Here is a 10,373-nt window from a genome sequence, read left to right as displayed (position 1 = left end):
CGCACTGAGAAGGTGAGAATGTGAGAAGGTGAGAATGTGAGAATGTGAGATGATAGGTGATCTTTGCGCGCTGCATGTTAAGTTCGATGTCCTTTCCCCGCACCTCGGGTGAACGCGGCTGGCTACCCACACGTGTACATCGATGGCATTTAACATCACGTGGCCCGCTGCTTGCAGTGCGGATCTCCGCACAGAACGCGAACTGGCGCGATTTTTTTACGATCCCCCCCCCCCCTAAAATGAACCCCCCAACTCGACACATCGTAAATAACGCTGCCATGCTGCACGTGCTGTCTAAACCACCGCGGTCTGCACTCCTTCAAAGGAGGAGGAGGAACAGCAACATCCCACCAACTCTCTCTCTCTGTCTCTCTGCTGAAGCCCTCTCGTCGTGGCTAGAAGCAAGACACCTCGACATAGGCATTGTAACTGCTGAACATACCGCAGCTACCATCATGCGACGTTGCTATTCACCTCCTGAACATCTTGCCAGCCGCAAACCCAGAATAGAACTCCCATGAGAGGGGAAACAACTATGTAATAGCCGACGTTTCGGTGCCATTGCCTTCTGAATAGCACGGATATTTTACAATTATGTCACTTTTTTTGTAATATATATGTTAGGGCCACGGTGTTATTGATGTGTTGAGTTTCGTTGTTGTTATTTGTGCTTTTATGTATGTACACGTGTGTATGTTGAACTTTCGCACCGGATGGAGCCAACCGCACTAATTAGAGGTGCGGCGGAACGACAACAAACAACAAACTAAACACACTACACGCAGTTCTAAAAAAAATAGAGTTTTAAATCTCGATTTAAAAATGCACAGCTACAGTGGCTTTCTAATATCGGAAGCAAGAGCGTTCCAGACGGCCGCAGAAGCGCATCCGAAAGCGCGCGACGCGGCGTGACCACCGCCTTTGTTCGATTGCCAGCAGCCAAAAGCCGCTGCTGCTGCTGCCGCTGCTGCTGCCGCTGCTGCTGCCGCCGCTGCCGCCGCCGCTGCCGCTGCCGCTGCTGCTGCCGCTGCCGCTGCCGCCGCTGCCGCTGCTGCTGCCGCTGCTGCCGCTGCTGCCGCTGCCGCTGCCGCCGCTGCCGCTGCCGCCGCTGCCGCCGCCGCCGCCGCTGCCGCTGCTGCTGCCGCTGCTGCTGCCGCCGCTGCCGCCGCCGCTGCCGCCGCCGCTGCCGCCGCCGCTGCTGCTGCCGCCGCTGCCGCCGCCGCTGCTGCTGCTGCCACTGCTGCTGCCGCTGCTGCTGCTGCGGGGATGACCACAGCCGCTGCAGTGCCACTCAAAGACGTCGCTGGCGAGGCGCGCGCCGCTCTAGTTGACGATCAGTTCACTTGGCCTCTCGCGGGCTCCCACTGCCCCCTCCCCCCTCCTCCTCTCTCACAGAAACCTGCCAGCACCTGATCCACACTTGGGTCGGGGCACTAAGCACAATTACTTGTCCTTTTGTCCATCCCTTTTTGGGCGGGGGGGGGGTCTCCTGTCGCGCCGAGACGAGGGTTGCTGTTGCCGAGTTTCTGTCACCTCCTTCCCGTTATTGTGATCGGCGTATTGTACCGGGGCTCGCGTTGAGTTGCAATTAAAACAAAAACCCACGTTTAGTTTTTTTTTTAACCAACACACAACCAATCGATCGACGTGCACCACTACTGGTCGCACGCGCACCGAGTTGATGTTAGAGGGCGCGCAGCGAAGTGCTCGAGTTGTCAGCTCCGCACCATCGCGATAGAACGTCGAAGAGGTAATGAGCACAGAATAATCAACAACAACAACAACAAATAGAAGGACGAGCAAAACCGCTCGCTCTCCCGCCCGGTTCGGCGCGCGAGAATGGAGGCCTCTGTCTGGCGCGTCGCGAGCCCAGCGGAGGCGCAATCCATCCCAGGGTCTTGCTTCTGCCTGGCCGCACGCGGCCGAGCCAACTCACTCCAGCTGCTGCCAATCACAGGGGTCAGGGGGGGTGTGGGGATGAGCGTGGTGTTTTTGGAGGCTTGGGTTTACTTTCAGCGCAATTAATTGCGCGATCTAACAGCGATCCACGTGGTTTGTGTGTGTGTGGGGAGTGGTAGTGCAGCGGTTTCCGCGCTGCGCTACGAATCCGGCGACCAGAGTTCGAATTCCGCTCACGGCCACCAATCAGTGAAGTTTATCTGCACCGCTCCTGGGCCTCCCCTAGGTCGACTCAGCCTCAAATGAGTACTTGGTGCGGTGTGTAAACATCACCACTCGGGAAACAAAGGCGATCGGGCGTGGTGCTGGCCACCCATCTCCTCCTGTGCCGTGCCGGCCTTCATGGGTGCTCGCCAACAGCACTTGCTGCGAGAGTCTCTTGAAGCTACACGGGTGATCTTTGTCTTTCGTGTGTGTGGCCATTGGCAACGCCTGTCGTTTGTCCTGGCTGTTATTGATCGTCCGGCCATCATTCCTCGTCCAGTCACGCGCATCTCCCAGTGGCCATGCTCCCCTCGATGGCTGCTGCTGCTACTGCTGATGATGCTGATGCTTCACTGGTCACCCCGGTAGCTCAGCTCCCCCCTCCAACTCCCCGGACTGGACGGGCGCACGGGACGGGCGCAGGGTCCCTCTCGTTCCTCCGTCGGCCCCAAGCGCCCCCCCCCCCCTCGGCGGTTGCCGAGCGCGCGCGCTGCGGGAACCCGCGGCTCGCGGTGGCGCCCCGAGGTCGCTGCTGCTGACGCCCAGCGGAGAGCGTCGCCCTTGCCCAAGTGCCCGCGTTCCGCTAAAATACGTTCACCCGTCGTGTTCGCCCCTGGGTGTTCACCCCTGGGTGTTCACCCGTGGGTGTTCAGCCGTCCCCGGCAATTTGCTTTAGCGGCCAACCGGTTAAACTAAAAGCAGTAAACTCAACCATTGTTTTTCTTTACCAGGTCAGGGCCCCACTGAGATGCTACGTAGCTCTTTGGCATAAGCGACCTGCCGACCACAAGCGAGGGCTCAACCATGTGGCTCAACATCGTGTGGAGATGTATAGCGGCCAAACACTCTAAACGCGTCATGTTGATGATATATGTGGAGGGGAAAACCGGAGGAGCCGGAGAAAAATCCATGCGACCGAGGGGAGAGAGAGAACCGCAAACTCCAAATACACAGCAGTAGGCGTCAGGGTCGGGATCGAACCCACGACCTCCTGCACACCATCCGAGGGAGTTAACATCTCATCGCCACCGCGGCGCCCATCGTCCCTGGGCTGTTGCACGGAGCGCTCAGCCCCGACCCCCCCTTACTGCCCCGTGCTGAGTGCACGTGGCTGGGAGCCCGCAACCAACCGCTCCTAAATGTTTCGGTGAATTGTTTCAGCCAAGAAGCTGCAGTGTGTTTGTATCGCTGTATTCTCTCTCTCCACCCTCCCACCCCACCTCTCTGTGCCATTAGAAATGTTCAAACTGCGAGGTCCCTTTAACCGTGCGGCACTAGACGGAACATCCCATCAGGCGCTGAGTGGTTGTGGCTAATGGTGCTGTCAGCGGGCCACGCGCCGCTGTCACGCACGGCGCGAGACCCCATAGTGACCTCGACGCACCGGCACGCGTGCGGCGCGTGCCGCAATCCGATCAGAGTCGGGAGAATCTTGTTATCATCCTCATTATTTTCTCCTCCGATGGGTAAACACATTACAGCGCTTAACACGGCACGGCATGCATTTACTACTGCCTGTGTGTGTGTGTTCATTTTGTACTAACGAAAGACAAAGATCACCCGTGTAGCCTTAACAGATTGTTAGGGCAAGTTCTGTTAGCGGAGTAGCACCGATGAAGGCTGGCACGGCGCACAAAGGCGTTGGGTGTGGCTTGCACCACGCCTGGCCGCCTTTGTCTCCCCTGTACTCATGTTTACACAACGCACACGGGTACTCGTTTAAGGCTAAGTCGACCAAGAGGAGGCCCATCAGGCGTTCAAATAATCGTCATTGGCGTTGGCCGTGAGCGGGAATCAAACTCGGAGGGACAGCTTCGTATCGCGGTGGCGTGAGCAGCCACTCACTGCGCGTGCGAGGACACCCACGGCCCCAGGTGGAACTTTCGAATCGATCCTGGAGGGAAGCTTCATCCGGGGCTTGCGGTCTAACAGCCCCGGGCTTCTGCGACGGATGATCACGGCGCGTGACAATGGTGGCAACGACGATCCGCACCAATCAGCCGCGGATCTCGCACGAGTCGCTCGGCACGCTTCTGCTGCGGGGGCGCCAGGCACCGATCGTGTCATCGCCAACACGGGCGGCGGGCGAGGGGAAGAGGAGCTGGGTGGTGGTGGTGGTGGCGGTGGTGGCGGTGGTGGCGGAGGTGGTGGTGGTGGTGGCGGTGGTGGTGGCGGTGGTGGTGGTGGTGGTGGTGGTTGTGGCGGTGGTAGCGGAGGTGGTGGTGGCGGTGGTGGCGGTGGTGGCGGAGGTGGTGGTGGTGGTGGTGGCGGTGGTGGTGGTGGCGGTGGTGGTGGTGGCGGTGGTGGTGGCGGTGGTGGCGGCGGTGGTGGTGGCGGTGGTGGTGGTGGCGGTGGTGGTAGCGGTGGTGGTGGCGGTGGTGGCTACGCCGCTGCACGTGGCTGCAACGTGGTCTAGCGCTGTGTGTGGAGACAGCAGAAGCAGTGAAGGTTCCAAATCTGAATTTGTATTGATACCGGAGCAATCCGATAAGCCGTGAAACTCTCTGGATCATCGCGCACAGATGTTGTTGTGAAACTCCCTTCTTCTTCTTCCTCCTCTTCGCGTGGCTGTGCGTGGAGGAGGTGCGGTCACCCCGGGCTCGCCGTGCCAAGGCGGCCCTGCAAGTGGCCCACTCCTCAGCACCTCGCCCGTCTCCGCCTGGCAGCGGTGTCGAGTGTTGCGTGGAGGCTTCTCGCGGTGCTCCTGTTTCCTGCCACGTGTGTAAAACACTCGCCATCATTTATTCGATGGCAGTAAACATCCATAATGCAGGGGGGGGGGGGGTTGGGGTTAGATCGCGTAAATATCTAAATGTGTCGTTAAACCCGCCACCACCCGACACAGCCAACTAGTAAGCGTTGTCACGTAAACAGAACGTGCCAATTCGTCACTAGCACAGCACCACCGGTGTGTTGGAGAGCCAAGCCACAACATTTACAATCTGAGTACGACGTTTCGCCAGAAATTACAACTAGCTTCATCAGGCTACAGCCAGATTTGTGGAGAAATCCTAAACCCAAAAGCCTGCATTATGGATGATGATATTGGTCGCATGTGTTTAACTGAAATGAAAAAAAAATCTTTAACAATTTTAAACACAAACACAGCGTAGTGGCAAGGCCCTCCTGAAGAAGAGTCCCCACCCACTGCACGTGGCCCTCGCAGTTAGATGAGTAAATTATTATGATTATTACGAGGTGCCGACCTTCGTGATGGAGTTGTGAGCTGTGGTCTGAAAGCAGGTGTGATGGTAATAAGAGGGGGGGGGGGGGTCGTGACGGGGAGGGAAGGGGGGGTGTACCGTGCTGCGAAGCAAATGAGATTTAACTCCCGGTTGGATTGCGGTGTCGTGGCCGATCCCGGCATAACGGAGCGGAATGAGCGCTGACACCGCGTGACCGCGTGCGGACCCCCCCCTCCCCCCGTGCGCCCGCCCCTGTCTGTGTGGCACGTGGCGGAGCGGTGGCGCAAGTGGTGGCGGTGGTGGTGGTGGTGGGCGCGCGCTCACGGACCCGGCGAGCCGAGTTCGATTTCCACATCGGTAGCGAATGTCTCTGACCTGTTGTTGGGCTTCTCCCCTCTGTCGGATGAGCCTTGCGTAAGTAAGTGCACGTGGTGAGGTGCGCGTGTGTGTGCGCGTGTGTGTGCGCGTGCGTGTCTCTTCCCATCTACGAGAGTGCTTCGTGATTACAGGTCACGTGCACAGCAGTCACCACCACCAGGCTAACCACGATTTGTATGCACGTGTGCATGCTGAACTTCTTTCGCACCCTACGCAGACAACCGTGCTAATCGGATGTGCGGGATTTAATCGATTCGTTTAACGTGTGTGTGTTGCCGCTTTTGTTCGTGTGTACCTGCGCGGCAGTATAATCAAAGTGTGCGTTTTATATGTGAATAAATAATTCATTAAAAATGGGTGGGGGGGGGGCAAGGGGGGGGGGGTTGGCTCCGGATACTGAACTTATTTATTTATCGCGAAAAAATATTCACGGCGGGATCCATTCGTTAGGTGTCCAGCCAAGCTGCGCTCCGAGCAGCGCTTTCATCATCATCATCATCACCGCAGCAGCAGCAAAGCGAGCACAGAGGAGGAACGGGGCAGTCTGAGTGTGACTTTGAACTTAATAAGAACTCTTTACTCACCACAGCGGGCTGCTGTTAAATAATTCTCTGTCCACCTTTCTCTCCGCGGCTATCTCTCTCTCCCTCGTCCTCGCTCTCTCTCTTTCTCTCGTGTGTTTTTGTTTGTACGAGATGAGCGAGTGGGGTGAATGAGCAAGGCCTGCATTTTATTGATTGGAAAAACACAAATACAAAAGAGTCTGCTGAGAGCCCCTGGGCGAGCGAACAGTTGTCGTGTACGCATCGCCGGGGTCGCCAAACCTGTGGCTCTTTAAGGAATGCCGTTTCGTGACGCCCACAGTGCATTGCGGCTCGTGAAATATTGAGGATTTTTTTTTTGCTTTTACCGGATTCCAATAAAAAAAAATCCGCCCCTCGAAAGAGGGCCTCTTGTGAAGGGCCCTGTGCAGTCCACTGCTGGGTGAGGGTCTCCCCCGCCGTGTTGGTCACCTGGGGGGCCTGTTTGACCATACTTCACCACGCTGGTCTCTTCCCCCGCTATCAAGGAGGAAGGCGTACTGACACGTGTTACTGACGCGTGTTACACATCACCCGCGCCTTGCAGTGGCCTGCAGGTGTCTTGCCTGGCCCCCGCAGATCTCCGTGCTCACCATGACTCTCATTATCATTATTTCACTTTTGGGGCAATTGTAAATAAATCAACAAAGTCGGTTTATTTTTTTGCTGGAAATTTCGTTGAAACCCCCGCCCCTCCAGTCGCTCTCCGAGTGACCGGAGGTCGCATCGTGAGCTGCCAAATCGCTCAATCAGCCCGGCGACTTGAAAGCCCCCAGCGCACCGCGAGCTTCGTGACCTCTCACATTCGCCACGCGGCGCCCGTGCTCCGGTAATGGCCTTCAAATTAGCGCTGCTGCAGCAGTTGCAGCAGTAGCAGCAGCAGATGCAGCAGCAGCAGCCACGCGTGTGGAAGTTTCACAACGCTACCCGACTGGCAGTCCGCTCGGTTAAGGGAGCCTCCGTGGGTTTCCGTTTTGTTTTATCCTTCCGTCGTGGCGAGCATTCTCGCCGACTCGAACGTTGACGGAGAAATGCACCGCCTTGGAATGCCCCCGATCTCGTCAAACAACAACAGCAACAACAGCAGCAGCAACAACAGCAGCAGCAGCAGCAACAACAACAGCAGCAGTAACAACAGCAACAACAACAGTAACAACAACAACAGCAACAACAGCAACAACAACAACAGCAGCACCGTGCCTGGCACACGCGAGTGGATGGGTTTGTTTGTGTGTTGCTGACGTTCTGCGACGCGACGCAAGATCCTCCCGTGCAGATGCCACCATCGTTGGGCGAGCTGTTTATTTATTTGTTTATCCATGTTGTTCATTTATTTGTTGATTCATACTATTCATTTATTTGTTTGTTCACCGGCTCATGACGACCGTACAACGCATTCCTGCAGCAAAAACAACCACCCCCCTCCCCCCCCAGATCGAGACACGGACTACGCACAAAACAATAATCAACAACAACGATGGTGATGATGTTTTTAGTTTTAGATGTACTGGACTGTATTTTGAAAGAGAGCAGCGGCGTCGTTCGTGAACCTTCCATCGCTCGAGGAATCCCAGACGTGAGACGACGAGCTGGAAGGCAGCAGCCAGGCGGGGGGGGTGACCCAGCCCCACCACCAATTGCCTGCGCTCTGCGGTCCTCCATACATGAGGATGTTATCGGCCGGTGAATGAGCGCTTGCACGTGGGGAGGAAACGGGAGGGCCCCGGGAGAATCCGCGCGTGTGAAGAAGGCGACACTCCGCCTCGTGCACATGCAACAGGCGGAGCTCCACATTTTTTGCGCTGACTTTCCCTGGGCAGTGCGGCTCCTCGTCGGTACCCACGTGACGAGAGATTCCCAAACGCGTGCGTGATCCACCAACCCCCGCTGCCTCCACGGCGCTGAATTGTCACGCAATCAAAACTTTACTTTCTCAACTTGCATTCACTTAAGCCAAAGGCCCCTGCACTTTCAATTGTAATTCTTGCAATAAAACAAACAGCAGCAGCAGTGCACCTAGCGTGGCACACAGGCGGCGTGGTGACGTCACCGCCACATCGTAGCGAACGGCGGTTGTTGTTGATGATTGGTAAGGTGACAATGATGATGATTATGATGGTGATTACGATGATCGTGTTGTTGGTGGTGAGAGCTTGAGGCGGGAACATGGACGGAGGGAGTGAGGGACTATGGTGGTGATGGTGATGATGATTGCTATGATGATTATGGCGTGGTGGTGGTGGTGGTGATGGGAGACCGCCATGGGAGGAAGAGCATTGTCCCGGTGGAGGGAGGGAAGGAGGGGAGGGAGGAAGGGGAGGGAGGAAGGGAGTATGGTGGTGGTGATGATGATTGCTATGATGATGATGGGAGGCCAAGGGAGGAGGAGTGCCCGTTGGGTGGGGGTATACGTGGAGGGAGGGGAGGGGAGGCGAGGCGAGCCGGCGGTGTTCTTCACATTTCGCTGCCGAGACGCGGAGAGGCACCCACGGCTCCTATCCAGGCCCCGCGCTCCCTGCGACCGATTGCTCCGCTCGCAAATCCCACTCGGCAAATTGTTCCCCGCCGCTTTGCGTTCATTAACAACCGGTTATATATTTTGGTTTTTTTACCACTCCAATAATATATTTACATATAGGTGAACTGTTCTAATCGTTTATTTCGCCGATTGCTTATTCTGAAGATTTTTATCATTTTTGGAGGATATTTCATGAAATTATAGAAGCGTTGGCTGCTTTAGTCTTTTTTATAATAATTATAACAATTATTAAATTACATTAAATAATTATTATTATAATTATAATTTAGGACCATAGGCTCGGTAGTGAATTTCAAGCGAAGTTGCTGACCTTCAGTCGGAACGACGGCCTCATTCGCTTGACGGACCAAGCCCCCGCCTGCGATGATGTCACGGGACATCAGAGAATCCAGCAACATGTTCTGGTAAGTGCTGCTCGCTGTCACCATCATCATCATCATCTCGTGAGCGACTAGACACTCCATCATCAGCATCAGCAGCAGCAGCAGCAGTAGCTATGCTCCATCCACTGCTGGACGAAGGCCTCTGCGAGCCGCCACCGCCGCTCGCAGATCCCGCCACGTAGATGAGCGATCCGCCCAACCGCAGGCGATCTGCACCGGAGCCGATGTCACCATCGCCCCGTCTCCCTGTGGTGGTCGTGGTCGTCGTGGTGGTTGTTGTGGTCGTGGTGGTTGTGGTGGTCGTGGTGGTCGTGGTGGTTGTGGTGGTTGTGGTGGTTGTGGTGGTCGTGGTGGTAGTGGTGGTCGTAGTGGTCGTGATGGTTGTGGTAGTCGTGGTGGTGGTTGTGGTGGTTGTGGTGGTCGTGGTGGTCGTGGTGGTGGTGGTTGTGGTGGTCGTGGTGGTTGTGGTGGTCGTGGTAGTCGTGGTAGTGGTGGTGGTGGTTGTGGTGGTGGTCGTGGTGGTCGTGGTGGTCGTGATGGTTGTCCCGAGGTGGCCGTCCAGCCCTTCACGGGCTCCTGCCTCCTCACCCGCGAGCATTTTCGTTTTTAGTTCGGACGATATTCTGGCAAATCGTCCGATGATGCTGGATGTCATCACCAGCGAAACGTCGTACGTACTACTCAAATAGTAAATGTTGTGGATTTACTCTCCAACACACCGGTGGGTTGAAGTAGTAAACTGATCGGCGTTTTGTCTACGTGACAAATCCCTCCCTAATTGTCCGTGTCGGGTGGTGGAGGGTTACGACACAACATTTATACTTACGCCATCTAACCCAAACACCTTTATTGTGAACACTATCGGTCGCTAAAGCCCCAATACGTGTTCAACTGATATCAGAGCACGCTCGCTCGCTCGCTCGAGTGTGTGTGTGTGTCCTCTACGCCGACTTCCCCTCCCTCCCTCTCTCTCTCTCGCAGCGCCTGTCTGTGCTGCAGCACTTCTCTCGGTTTGTTTGGATTTTCTTCCTGCCCACGGCAATCACTTCGCGGCCAATAAGCCTTCGTTGTAGGATACACAATCGGCAGCGTCATCGACCAAGTGTCCCATCCATACGTCCATCTGTATCGGCGAGTGCGTGCG

The 10,373-nt window shown here is 56.1% G+C and overlaps 1 protein-coding gene across 1 annotated transcript in view; it reads left to right on the top strand.

Annotated features, from left to right (window-relative positions):
* The first annotated feature begins 8,784 nt into the window (after window positions 1-8,784).
* LOC144728452 (membrane metallo-endopeptidase-like 1) overlaps window positions 8,785-10,373 on the top strand; it is a 48,146-nt gene continuing 46,557 nt past the window's right edge. The window contains exon 1 of the mRNA XM_078607902.1: window positions 8,785-9,250. The gene's annotated coding sequence lies outside the window, so the exon portion shown is untranslated. The remainder of the gene's footprint in view (window positions 9,251-10,373) is intronic.

The sequence above is a fragment of the Lampetra planeri genome, chromosome 28, assembly GCF_965212315.1.
Source record: "Lampetra planeri chromosome 28, kcLamPlan1.2.h2, whole genome shotgun sequence".
NCBI lineage: Eukaryota > Metazoa > Chordata > Hyperoartia > Petromyzontiformes > Petromyzontidae > Lampetra > Lampetra planeri.
This window is presented reverse-complemented; position numbering and strand designations above follow the sequence as displayed.